The sequence below is a fragment of the Astatotilapia calliptera genome, chromosome 22, assembly GCF_900246225.1.
Source record: "Astatotilapia calliptera chromosome 22, fAstCal1.2, whole genome shotgun sequence".
Taxonomy (NCBI): Eukaryota; Metazoa; Chordata; class Actinopteri; order Cichliformes; family Cichlidae; genus Astatotilapia; species Astatotilapia calliptera.
Genome location: NC_039322.1, coordinates 185957 through 200000, shown reverse-complemented (window position 1 = coordinate 200000; position 14044 = coordinate 185957). Strand labels below are relative to the sequence as shown.

The 14044-nt window shown below is 44.9% G+C and overlaps 1 protein-coding gene across 1 annotated transcript in view; it reads right to left on the bottom strand.

Moving 5' to 3' along the window:
* LOC113014391 (phosphatidylinositol 4-kinase beta-like) overlaps window positions 1–1150 on the bottom strand; it is a 14657-nt gene extending 13507 nt beyond the window's left edge. The window contains exon 1 of the mRNA XM_026155893.1: window positions 1–1150. This exon is cut by the window's left edge and continues 104 nt beyond it. The gene's annotated coding sequence lies outside the window, so the exon portion shown is untranslated.
* Window positions 1151–14044: the final 12894 nt, after the last annotated feature.

Sequence of the window (14044 nt, the reverse complement as noted above, 5' to 3'; positions counted from 1 at the left end):
CCCGGTGCCGCGCTTAGTCCAGGATTTTAGGGTCGGTCCATCTGCTCTGGGTTTGTGGCCTGGCTCGGCTCGGCTTGCTTTAAAACTGCGGTGACGCAACATCCGTAAAGACAGAGGCTGTACATAACTGTCGGAGCTTCCGGTGGTCTTTACACAATAAAAGCACGTAGAGGAAAAAATAAAAACCAGCTGAAGACATCCGGGCCACTGACAGTAGGACAACACGGGGGACGGTATGTTGGGGGGTGCCGCGCGGGGAGGGGCGCATGGATGGTTTGTTTTGGTCAAGGAAACTCGTCGCTTTGCCAACATTAGATGAATTAAGTTATACTTTTATACTTTTCCACTGGATTTAGCAACACGAAACTCAAAATCACTACATTATCATAAGCATCTTTGAGGGGACGACTCGAATGAGTCTTTGTGTACGAACGGAGCACATGCAGTCGGTCACACCTTCGAGCTGTGGGCCGTCACCAACCAGTCCTCACGGTGTGGAGTTAACGGGACACTTTTCTCACTTTAATGTTGGATTTTATTCCCTCCGGTAAAACATGTAGAAACAACGGTTATTACCTGTGTGTCTGTGTTAGAAATACCCCGTGACAGAGTAACATGAAACACATGTTGTTGTTTCAGTCCAGGGGTCGATGTGGACGTTGTGGAGGACTATAAATACCTCAGAGTGCACACTGATAACAAACTGGACTGGGTTAAAAACACCACTGCTCTCTGCAGGAAGGGCTCTGAGCTCCTTCATGAGTCTGTTGTGGTCAGTGCTATTCTCTATGCTGTTGCATGCTGGGACAGCAGGCTGAGGCTCGCAGATGCCAGTGTAACGGGTGTATTAAAAAATAATTTATATTTCACCAAAGATCCATCCTGCAGTTTTATCTCGCTTTGTCAGTATTGGTTATGTATATGTGTTTATTTATATATGTTTATTTTCTGTATTTATATTTTGGGAGCTTTTATTTTGTTTGTGTGACCTTTGACTTCCCATGAAGTCACTTCCTGTAGCTGCGCGCTATTTTCCTCAGTCGCCTAGAGGCCCCGCTGAGGAGAGGTGAGCGTACGCTAGTGTTCTCAGTTACAGAGCAAATAAACACAGTTAAAGTAACTAAAAGTAATTCAAACACTGCTCGTTCCCTTTGTGCACTTTGTCTCACTGTTCTGTTACATGTTTTAGTGTGAATTATTCTTTCTCTGTCAAGTACAGCACTTTATTGTAACATGCTAGTTAGCCATTCTCAGATGACAGCATAGGAGCATGCAGGCAGTTTCTCATGTGGTCCACTATCCTTCTCTCCCCCTTGAAGGTGTTCATGTGGAAGTCCAGTAAAGTGAAGTCGCTGTACTGTTTTGTATTTTTTTAAAGAGGTATGTGAGCTCCCTCTTTTATTTTTGTGTCATGTGAACTGGTTATATCTTCTGTTTGTTTGTGATTCATGTTCACTGTTTCAACTTACTGTAAATATGTAAAATTGCCACTGGTAAATGAAGTCTCCCTAAAGTATAATTTTGTTGATGAGGTAATTGTCACTATATGTTCACGATGCAGTGCATTTTTGTTTGTTATATATGAATATAAATACATTTTAGCAGTATTATTTGGTAATTGGATTTGTTGTAATGTTGCACCTCAGTCGCCTAGAGGCCCCGCTGAGGAGAGGTGTTCATGCAGAAGTCCAGTAAAGTGAAGTTGCTGTACTGTTTTGTTTTTATTTTAAACAGTTCTGGGAGAATAAATCCACCCAGCTGGCAAAGTGAGAGCTGACTCCTCTGGTCATTCGCACAACACAACGCAGAGAACTAACGGCAATAAGAGTTTAAGGCCAGACCGGCTACAGTGGTGCCGTGACCCGGATCCACACCACTTCAGAATTGCTCATCGTGGTTCGTGGAGACGCGATCAACATCAGTTTGGTCACCAGAGGTTGCTGTAATGGACAATTTAATGTAAGCTCTGAACACAAATCCCAAGCGTTCGAGGAAACACTTGCACCTTTTTTTTTGGACTGTTGTTTACAAGGTAAATTTAATTCTGCTGTTTGCATTGTACATATGTTATAACAATGGATGATGAAAAAGTTTCAAGTGACGGGTTCAGCTTTGCCATGGGAAGAGGGAGGGTAATTGAGGGGTTGCCTAGTACACCTGTTTGTAGTGCAGGCTCCCCAGCTTTCTGTTCCACTCGCATACTTGGTTGCACATCTTCCAGTAGTGGTAAAGGTAACTCATTCTCAGACCCTTCAGCTACAGCAGACCCAGCATTAAATGACCTGATAACACATATAGCTCAACAGGTGGGGCAGACCATTAGGGATCAGTTGAAAAAGGAATGTGGGGAAAGGGATGACGGGGCCGCACAAGCTCAGAGCAGTGTAAGCCAGCCACCCAGCGAGCCCACTTACCTTAACCTGACTGGGGCAAAGCTAGTCCTGCAGTCAGATGTGAGAGAGCCTCCAGTCTTCAGAGGAGATGGGTCGGATAAACATACAATCTGTGAGTGGGAGGAGCTGATGAGAATGTATGTCAAGAAGCGAGCAATACCCCTTCAGGAACAGTACCAAGAAATAATGTTCAAGTTGATGGGCAAAGCTAAGGACATTGTAAGAATAACTCTGAGAAGCACCCCATCGTTAAAACCTTGTGAGAATCCAAATGTTATATATGACATACTGAGGCAACATTTCAGTGACATGACATATTCGTGTATGCCTATGGCCGATTTCTACAGCACAGTTCCAGTGCCAGGAGAAACTCCTGTAGAATATTGGGTCAGACTGAATAAGGCAGTTGATGCAGCAGAGGAAAGCCTGAAGAGACTCGGACGGCACATGGAGGATCCCTGCCAGGAGGCAGCCATGATGTTTGTGAAGTACTGCCCTGATCCCACCCTTGCTGCTGTTTTCAAGTTCAAGGCACCAGATAAGTGGACAGCCAGTGAGATTCAGGAGCAGGTGAATCGGTACCAGCTTGAGATGAAAGAGCGTATGCTCCCCAGGTCTAAGTGTCTCACACCAGTTAAAGCTAACATCCAGACCCCTGCAGCTGATGGTCTAGCGACATCAATGCACCCGGGAGAAACACAGGTGCAGGCGGGATCAAATGAGACAGTAAAGTCCCCTTGTAATGACAGTTGCCTGAAATTACTAATCAGCCTTTTTGACCATGCTTTATCGCAGAATAACCAGGTTGCAGACAAGCAGCTTCCTCCAGGTCAGGCCCGACCCAGATGTTGTAGAGTATGCCAGTCCCCTGAACATTCTACCCTTGTGCATTGTAGGCAGAAACACCTATGCCTTGCATGCTTTGAGCCAAACCATATTAAGAGAAACTGCCCTCGTCGCTCACCGATTCAAAGGCGCCCTGCCTCCCAACCTAATGACACCCAGCCTTTAAACTAGCTGGCCCGCATTTGGTGAGGGGATGTGTGGGCACAGATGTTGAAACCCTCGGCAGTGATGATGTTGAAAAGCATTACATTAAAGCATGTGCAGCCGCACCAGATGGTGTTAAGGTGGTAGTACAAAACACACAGAGAGTTGGCCCGTTTGACAAACTGTTTTACACTCCCGTCAGCATTAATAACAGACACCACATGCAGGGTATGCTTGACTCTGGTTCCATGGCGTGCACACTCAGTGAGCAAGCAGAACAGAGTATGCTGAGTGAGAATACACTGCCAGAACCCACTCCCCTGCCTCAAGAAATAGTGCTAGTAGGCTGTGGTGGCACACTTACCAAGCCCAAGTGCATGTATGAAGTTGAAATGAAACTGTATGGAGAGACCTGTATTGTTCCCATCCTTGTAGTGCCAGGTCAACGTGATGATATAATCATTGGCACAAATGTCATCCGGTTTCTCATGCACCAGTTGAAAATAACCAATGACTATTGGCGCCTCGTGTCAGGTGGCGGTTGTCCCCCAGAGTGTGAGCAGTTTCTTGACCTCATGGCTAATTCATCCCGATGGAGAGGTGAAGAACTCCCAGACAAGATCGGCACAGTCAAGCTTCAGCAGTCAGTCACCTTGTTAGCAAGACAAGAGCATCTAGTCTGGGGCAAGCTGCCGAGTAATGTTTCTATGTCACCAGGGAGCACAGTGATTGTTGAAGCCACTTCATCAAAGTCCATGCCACGTAACATCATGGTTGGCCGCATCATAACGCCATTGTGGGGTGATAGGTGGGTTCCCATGAAGGTCACTAACCTGTTGGATAAACCAGTCACCCTGAAAAGAAACAGTAAGTTGGCTGACGTGTCCCCTTGTGTTGCTGTTGAGGATTTTGAAGTTTTCCAGGGCACCTGTCGACCCCAGAAATCTGTGCAGGAGGAAGAGAAGGATGATGCCCACCTCACTGATCTTAAACAGAGACTAAAACAGGTTGGGCTCAGCGAAATTGATATTGACCTGTGCCATGTTGGTCAAGGGGGGAAGGAGAAACTGGTTAAAATGCTTGAGAAGTACAATGACATTTTCTCCAAGCATGCACATGACTGTGGCAAGGCCGAAGGCTTTGTACACCGCATCAGGCTCACTGATGAGAGGCCATTCCGCCTTCCTTACCGCCGAGTCCCTCCAGCACATTATCAAAAGCTGCGACAAGTTTTGTCTGAAATGGAAGAACAGGAAATCATCAGAAGGTCCGTGAGCGAGTATGCCTCTCCACTGGTGTTAGTGTGGAAAAAGGATGGTAGTTTGAGAATCTGCACTGATTTCAGATGGCTGAATGCAAGGACCCTCAAAGATGCACACCCACTGCCACACCAGTCTGACTGCCTTGCTGCATTGGGTGGAAATACCTACTTCAGCACCATGGATCTGACCTCGGGATTTTATAACATCCCTATGGCAGAGGAAGACAAGAAGTACACAGCATTTACAACCCCAATGGGATTGTTCGAGTACAACAGAATGCCCCAAGGACTCTGTAACAGCCCCGCCTCATTCATGCGAATGATGCTCAGTATTTTTGGGGATCTGAACTTCAGTAGTCTGCTGTGCTATCTCGACGATCTGCTTGTATTTGCTCGGACAGAAGAGGAGGCCTTGGAGCGGCTAGAGACTGTGTTTCAGCGCTTGCGCATCCATAACCTCAAATTAAGTCCTAAGAAATGCCACTTAATGAGGTCATCAGTCAAGTTTTTAGGCCACATTATAGATGGCAATGGAGTGGCTGTGGACCCAGCAAAGGTTGAGGTCATAGCAAAGATGACAAAGGCTGAATTGATGGAGGATGATGGCTGCACCCCGTCAGTTAAGAGGATTAAGTCATTCCTGGGGATGATATTCTACTATCAGCATTTCATCCCTAGCTGCTCCACTATGGCCAAGCCTTTGTTTGCCCTCACTGCTGGACAGAAGAGGAGAGGGAGAGTTAAAACAGGCACCAATGCTGGTGTATACAGAAAACTGAAGCCCTCTGACTGGACAGATGAATGTGACGCAGCTCTGTCTAATCTGAAAGAGAAGCTGTTGAATTGTGTAGTCCTTACACATCCAGACTTTTCTTTGCCTTTGATATTGTCCATTGATGCTTCATTAGATGGGCTCGGTGCTGTATTGTCACAAATACCAGCTGGACAGCAGAAAGCTCGTCCAATTGCTTTTGCAAGTAAGACCCTGAGCAATTGACAGAAAAAGTACCCAGCCCACAGGCTAGAGTTTTTGGCATTGAAATGGAGTGTGTGTGAGAAGTTCAGTCACTGGCTAAGAGGTCATCCCTTTACAGTGTGGACAGATAACAACCCTCTCACCTACATCATGACAAAACCAAAGCTTGATGCTTGTGAGCAGCGTTGGGTGTCCAAGCTTGCTCCTTACACATTTGATCTGAAGCACATACCTGGCACCAAAAACGTCGTAGCTGATGCCCTCAGCAGAGACCCCTTTGCAACAACAGTCAGCCATAGGCTGATCACAGAGCAGTACAGTCACCTCCTTGCTGAATCTGAGAGTGTCAGTTCTGAGGGAATACAAAATGCATTCCGGTTGAAGGTCCAAGGTCAACGCGTGGACACACCACCTTTCCACACCACCTTTCCACACCACAGGACTGCGGCCGCCCTCGTCTCAGCCTGGGTGTGATGCTATGGATGTTAAGGCAATCCTGGATTTTCACAGTGAGTGGGATCTGGCTGCTGAAACAAGGGCTGTGGAACTGTTCCAGTCTGTTCAGGACCTAGTGTTACCAGGACAGGAGTCATTTCCTGTGTCCACACTAGAGGAGCTCCAGCATAGCCAGGAACTTGATCCCAGTATTTCAAAGATCTTACCATTTGTCACAAGGAGAAGGCAACCTTCCAGGCGTGAAAGAGCAGGATTTGATGTGAAAGCCATGGTGTTATTTAAACAGTGGGAAAGGCTTAGGATCCAAAATGGAGTTCTCTATCGGATCACAAAGGACCCCCTGAGTAAACAAAGGAGACATCAGTTTGTTTTGCCTGACAGTCTCAGAGCAAAGGCACTGAATGGTGTCCATGATATTGCAGGACATCAGGGGCAAGCGAAGACTTTATATCTGGCAAGACAACGGTTCTTTTGGCCGAAGATGGAGTCTGATATAAAAGAGTATGTCAAATGCTGTCAAAGATGCATCCTGGCCAAAACACCAGAACCCTCTGCTCGAGCCCCACTTGAGAGCATCAGAACCTCCGCCCCTATGGAGCTGGTGTGTTTGGATTTTTGGAGTGCGGAGGATAGTAAGCAACGCTCAGTAGATGTTCTTGTCCTTACAGATCATTTCACTAAGCTAGCCCATGCCTTCCCTTGCACAAACCAGACTGCAAAGCAGGTGGCTAAGAAACTATGGGACCATGTTTTCTGTGTGTATGGGTTTCCTGAGCGGATTCACTCCGATCAGGGGGCAAATTTTGAAAGTGAGCTCTTGGCAGAACTGCTCAAGTTTTCAGGGGTCTCCAAATCCCATACTACGGCATACCATCCCATGGGCAATGGAGGGACTGAGAGGTTCAATAGGACACTTGGCAACATGCTTAGGTCCTTGCCCCTCAGAGAAAAGAACAAGTGGCCTCAACAAATACAGAGTCTGACATTTGCATATAATGCAACTGTACATGAGACCACAGGTTTTGCCCCATTTCAGCTCATGTTTGGCCGCATCCCGAGGCTCCCCGTTGATGTGATGTTTAAACAGGTGCTCTGTGATCCTGTAGTTGTGGATCAAAAAAATTATGTGAAAACACTCATGTCACATCTTCATGAGGCAGCTAAGATTGCCCAGACTCATGCCATCAAGGAACAAGACAAACAGGCAAAAGGATATAACAGAAAAGTAAAGGGCACATATCTGAACATAGGAGACAGAGTACTCATTGCCAATAAGGGTGAAAGAGGAAAGAAGAAACTTGCTGACAAGTGGGATGCAACAGTGTACACAGTCAGAGACAGAAATCTGCAGACTCACACATACAAGTTGGAAGATGACAGAGGCAACATAAAGGTGGTACATCGCAACCTGGTTTTAAATATCAGCTTCCTGCCAGTAGTGACCGCTGAACTGTGTGACACTGGATCTGAGGGAGGGTCATGTGCGTCAGACCAGTTAGATTCCTTGGATGAGGAGACTGCAGAGGACAGGACCAGTGCTTGGATCAACTCAGACGATGATGAGAGTCAGGAGATCCTGAGTGAGGGACTCTCGGGATTGGGCAAGACAAGTCAACAAGCTCCAGAGGTGGTTGCAGGGGATTCAACCCAGTGTTCCCTGGTAGGAGAGGACTACCCAGACAGAGACACAGACTTGGACAGTTTGGTAGCAGAACCTGACTTGGACCTCCCGTCTGTGTTAGACACACTTTCAGAAACTGCACTCACTCACTCACATCCATCAGACACAGATCGTGATGCACACACCAAGCCCCTATCAGTAGTCCCTGTGCATGTCGCCGACACGCAGATGCCTCCAACGGATGTATGTCATGATGTAGGTCCACAAGGACAGCCACGGGCAGGCCCGGACAATGTTGTCATGACGCGAGCCGGCCGAGTTAGTAAAAGAGTTAATCGACTCATTGAGTCCATGGTTCAAAAGCCTTTTGGCTTTAAGCGTTTGGCAAATTCAGTTAGCAGAAGGTCTCAGTCTCTTCTTACGCTGTTTTAAGTAAACCCAGGTGTCTAGAGATCTTTCTGTATTTTGATTCTAGGGGACAGTATCATTATGGCACAATTAAATACATAGTGTGTTTTTAAGGTATTGATGTGTGTGGATGGCTGGGAATGTGTGTGGTGTAAATGGCATCACACTGATCTAAGAAAGGCTGAGGCCTGATCACCCTCATGCTCTTTCTGAACCTATCTGGTAGGTGGCTTATACAGCTGATACTAGAGCTTATAGCTCGGAGGTTTAAACCCGTGCCCAGGAGCCATAAATTCTGTAGATTTGTCCCTGTGTTCCAATTAGATTGTTCACCTGACTGTTCTGGATTTTGGTGAAATCTAGGAGGGGAGGATGTAACGGGTGTATTAAAAAATAATTTATATTTCACCAAAGATCCATCCTGCAGTTTTATCTCGCTTTGTCAGTATTGGTTATGTATATGTGTTTATTTATATATGTTTATTTTCTGTATTTATATTTTGGGAGCTTTTATTTTGTTTGTGTGACCTTTGACTTCCCATGAAGTCACTTCCTGTAGCTGCGCGCTATTTTCCTCAGTCGCCTAGAGGCCCCGCTGAGGAGAGGTGAGCGTACGCTAGTGTTCTCAGTTACAGAGCAAATAAACACAGTTAAAGTAACTAAAAGTAATTCAAACACTGCTCGTTCCCTTTGTGCATTTTGTCTCATAGTTCTGTTAGATGTTTTAGTGTGAATTATTGTTTCTCTGTCGAGTACAGCACTTTATTGTAACATGCTAGTTAGCATGTCTCAGATGAGAGCATAGGAGCATGCACGTGGCTTCTCATGTGGTCCGCTATCCTTCTCTCTCCCTTGAAGGTGTTCATGCAGAAGTCCAGTAAAGTGAAGTTGCTGTACTGTTTTGTTTTTATTTTAAACAGGTATGTGAGCTCCCTCTTTTATTTTTGTGTCATGTGAACTGGTTATATCTTCTGTTTGTTTGTGATTCATGTTCACTGTTTCAACTTACTGTAAATATGTAAAATTGCCACTGGTAAATGAAGTCTCCCTAAAGTATAATTTTGTTGATGAGGTAATTGTCACTATATGTTCACGATGCAGTGCATTTTTGTTTGTTATATATGAATATAAATACATTTTAGCAGTATTATTTGGTAATTGGATTTGTTGTAATGTTGCACCTCAGTCGCCTAGAGGCCCCGCTGAGGAGAGGTGTTCATGCAGAAGTCCAGTAAAGTGAAGTTGCTGTACTGTTTTGTTTTTATTTTAAACAGTTCTGGGAGAATAAATCCACCCAGCTGGCAAAGTGAGAGCTGACTCCTCTGGTCATTCGCACAACACAACGCAGAGAACTAACGGCAATAAGAGTTTAAGGCCAGACCGGCTACACCAGCAGACTCAATAAACTGATCTGTAAGGTCAGTAATGCTGTGGGGTTGGAGCTGGACTCCCTTAGGGTGCTGTCGGAAAGGTGGATGTTGTCCAAGATAAGGACGATGCTGGATCCCATACACTCCATGGCCAATGAGATTACCCATAGTGCACCACTGAACGCAGTAGCGGTTTTTGATACGGGCGGTTGCCCGGGGCGGCATCGTGGTGGGGGGCGGCATCACGGGCACCGGCAAAAAAAAAAATTGCTCATACTCATGCTGCCCCGACATCAGCCAGCGCATATTAGGAATGGCACAGGCACCGGTCGGTTTTCTATCACCCTTTTGCTGGGAGTAAGCGCGCCCTCCGTTTGCGAGGTGCGCATGCAGCACAGGGAGGAGAGGGCGGGGCCGCGGGGGAGTCTCTGGCTGGCTGGAGCAGCATCTAATCACCAACTCACAAAATAAAACAAAATAAAAACAAAACAACAAACATGAAAACACCAGACATCATGATACAGACTTATAATTTGCACCGATGTTTTTTCGAAATTCTATAAAGTGAGCGCGCGAGCCCTTGGTGCGCGTGCTCGCTGCTGAAGTCAAAGTAAACTTTATTGTCATCTCCGCTACATACAGTGCCAGTGGGAGTGTTCGCCCGGGGCGCCAAACAGGCTAGGACCGCCACTGACTGAACGACACAGGAACTCATCCCTGCCTGTGGATATTTGTGTACGACTCCTCCATCTAATGCAGAGCACACAGAGCAGCAGTTACAGCCTGTAGTTTGTCCTTTACAGAGAAAATAACAAAGTTTTACAGCTTAGAGTATTTATCTGTAATATTCTGGACATTTATAGGTGAGCTATTTGTATATATGGGAGTTACTTCTAATATTTTGTAACTTTGTAATATTGTCTTATTTAATTTTTATCATTTATGCAGTAAAGGATTTCAAAAATAAAATGAATAATTTTGAAGACAGATCAGTGACTACAAATGGGGTCAGAATTCATCATATAAAGGTCATGTAAACAAAATGAACATTTTTATATGATAAATTCTGACCCCATTTGTAGTCACTGATCTGTCTTCAAAATTATTCATTTTATTTTTGAAATTTGCATTTTGTTAACTTTTTGCCTGTTTTTATTTTATACCTGGTTATCTGTGTGTGTGTGTGAGCTTTTGTCTAGAAAGGTGCTATATAAATCAAATGTTACTTATTTTAAAGTGGTTATTAAATGTGCGAGCTTGCATTTAGCTGCGTTTCTGACTCATTTCTTTCAACATTCGTTTGTCCTCGAGCTTATTTTTCTCTCTCACGTCAAACAGTTTTGAAACAAGTTTCACTTCTGATTTCATAAAAGCTAAAATTCAGCTATCGTCCTGTCACCACTTTCCTCTGTACTCATGTTTATTTACCACACTTTATGCTCTGTGATAAATAGTAATAAATCACGTTTTTGACTCTGAGATTATTCTGAGCCTTCATAGCGGTGATACTTATCAGGATCTGTAAAGACAGCAGCTATACGTGACAATAAGCAGCTCCTGCCCCTTAGGTGGGGTCAGGCTCATGAAGCTTTTATTTTGAAGTTAGACCTGCGTCATTTCTGCAAGTAGGTGTTCTGTTTTGGTTCTGTTTCCGGTTGGTCCAAAACTATTTCCTTCCTGTCCTCCCACACAAAAGCCCTTTCATAGTAAAAGCCTCAGGTACTTAGATTGTAAACACACGCACTGAATGCGCGCTCAGAGCGCCCCCAGCAGGCTGGCAGCGGAACAGCACGGAGCAGAAAGTGGGTCTGCGGGTGAACTTGATGGAACATCTGCAGACCCTAAACATCTGTCGCAGCTGCTTGATTATGAGAGTCCATCAGTGAATTATAATCATTATAATATTAATATTATAGCATTAACTATGTATTAATATGAGACCACATTGATCGGTTTATCCACCTCCGTGAGATGAATTAACGGATGTCACTGTGGTTCAGCGAGCTGCACTCAAACGGGAAAGTTCAGCTGTTAGCGGTAACGGAGCAGGTGGTCACCGGACCGACACGAACTGATTTACCGAGCGCGCAATCAGCGGATGCGCTTTTTAATGACGCGCTCCCAAAGACATCCAGACAGTTCACAGCCCAGCACAGACACGACCATCAGCACGTCTGCAGGGAAAACAGCCTTCTCACATCACCTGACTGACTACATTACTTCATTTAGCAGTGAGGAAAAGTGAAGCCCCCGTGTAAGTGAAGGACGTGGAGACTTGTTTCCTGTGGACGTGATGTCAGCTTTCCAATCGTTCACTGCGTGGCTCGGGACCCCGGTGTTCTGCCAAAAAGCGACTGTCCGTATTTAAACCGCTAAAAGAATCTGTTGGCCTGTAATATGTGAGATATATGTCAGGTGTGTCCCTCGTGAACGATGTCACTTCACCTTGAGCCACAAACAACATTCCTGTCACAACAAGTGTTTTTTGCACTGCATAAAAAATTCCGTTTTCTGTTTTTTTAACGGACGCTGACAGAAAAAGGAACATTGTGTCGAGTTTCAGTCCACTCTGTACTATTTACGGACATTTCCTTCAGTTATGACACGGAAAGTTCCGTTTATTCACTGTTTATTTTTCCGTTAAGAGAAAAACTGAAAGTTCTGTTTATGTGACCATTTACAGCCACTTCTTTTCACTGTAACTGTGTACTTCTTTATAATCTTACATTTCTATACGATTACAACCATTTTCTCAAAATTTGGTAGGAGAAAACTTTGTAAATGAAGCTTTGCTTAGTGCACAGCATCCGTACATTTAATGTTAAATGTTCTTTTATCCTCCTCAACTCAGAAACTATATTGAAATATAACAACAGCATCCATCTTGTCATAAAATGACTAAACAGCCAATAAACGAACAATCTTTCAAGTCTGAGGATTTCTCCTTCCTTGTGTTCATGTGCACACATGCAGTCCAGTGTTTCCTTCAAACAGGACACCTGACAAACAAAAAATGTAACATTTAACAATCTTTGCACATTTGATAATATCCAGAGTACCTTTACGTTAGAATCAGTGCCTTGTGGTTACTTCACCTCAGTGTGGTTTACATCCATGTCTGTCCAATCATGACACAGTATACACATGTAGTCAGTTATCGCCGCTCACCTTTGATTAATAAATTGTATTTCACTAGCAGGGACCACTTCCTTGGTAAGGATGGATGAGGAAGTGTGATAGTGCTGCGGTTTGGGGAAGGCCTTGAAGGGGACTGGCGACGGCTCTCAGGCCGGGCAGAACCCCGTGTACTAGCGAGAAATAAAGGAACTCTGGGTGGGGTTAATCTGGGCTCTAAACTGAGCTGCTGTTAATTTGTGATTTCTGAGGCTGGTAACTCAGATGAACGTATCCTCAGCAGCAGAGGGACTCTTGGTCTTCCTTTCCTGGGGCGTCCTCATGTGAGACAGTTTCTTCGTAGTGCTTGATGTTTTGTGCAACTGCACTTTTGGGACACATTCAAAGGGGCGATCGTGGCTCAAGAGTTGGGAGGTCGCCTTGTAATCGGAAGGTTGCCGGCCTCGCGTCTGTCAGTGCGCCCCAGGGTGGCTGTGGCTACAATGTAGCTGCCATCACCAGTGTGTGAATGGGTGGATGACTGGATGTGTAAAGCGCTTTGGGGTCCTTAGGGACTAGTAAAGCGCTGTACAAATACAAGCCATTTTTAGCATTTTTACAGACTGACCTTCAGTTCTTAAAGTAATGATGGACTGTTGTTTCTCTTAGTTGATTGGTTCTTGCCATAACATGAAGTCTAACTGTTGTCAAATAGGGCTGTCAGCTGTGCACCAACCGGACTGCTGCAAGAAACTCCACATACAAACCCTGACAGGCACACCTGTGAAGTGAAACCATCTCAGGTGACTACATCATGAAGCTCACTGAGACAAGGCCGAGGGTTTACAGTGTGTCATCAAGGCAAAGGGTGGATACTTACAGGAGTCTAAAATACAACATATCTGGAGTTATCATCTTTTTCTTTGTTACATAATTCCACGTATCCTTGTGTCATATGTATTTAACTTCTTCAGTTTGAATCTACAGTGCAGAAAGTAATAAAAACAGGAAAAACAAGATGTGTCCAAACTTTTGACCGGCAGTGTCCCACATCTACCCTCACAGAACAATCTTTTCAATAACTTCTTTCCCCTGACAGTCAGACTGATGGCAAACCACTGAGCAATGTGCAATAATAACCTCTCACTGCCTCAGAAATATTATCATTCTTGTGTAAATTTATATTACTTTTGTATTTTGTACTGTCATGTTTATCCTGTAGTGTTTCATGTCCACTTTAACAGGTCAGCTTCTTGATTGGCTCTCATTGAAACTGAAGTCTGTATGTTTCAACAGTTGTGTGCGGTGACTGTCACAGAAAGGCGAGGACAGACGACGTCCCCTGCTCCATACACCCACAAACACCCACTATTTAGAAAGATAAATTAGATCAGATGAAAACACTGTTTGTGCTGCCGATCCGCACTCCTCGTTGACAGAAGAATGACTGTCTTA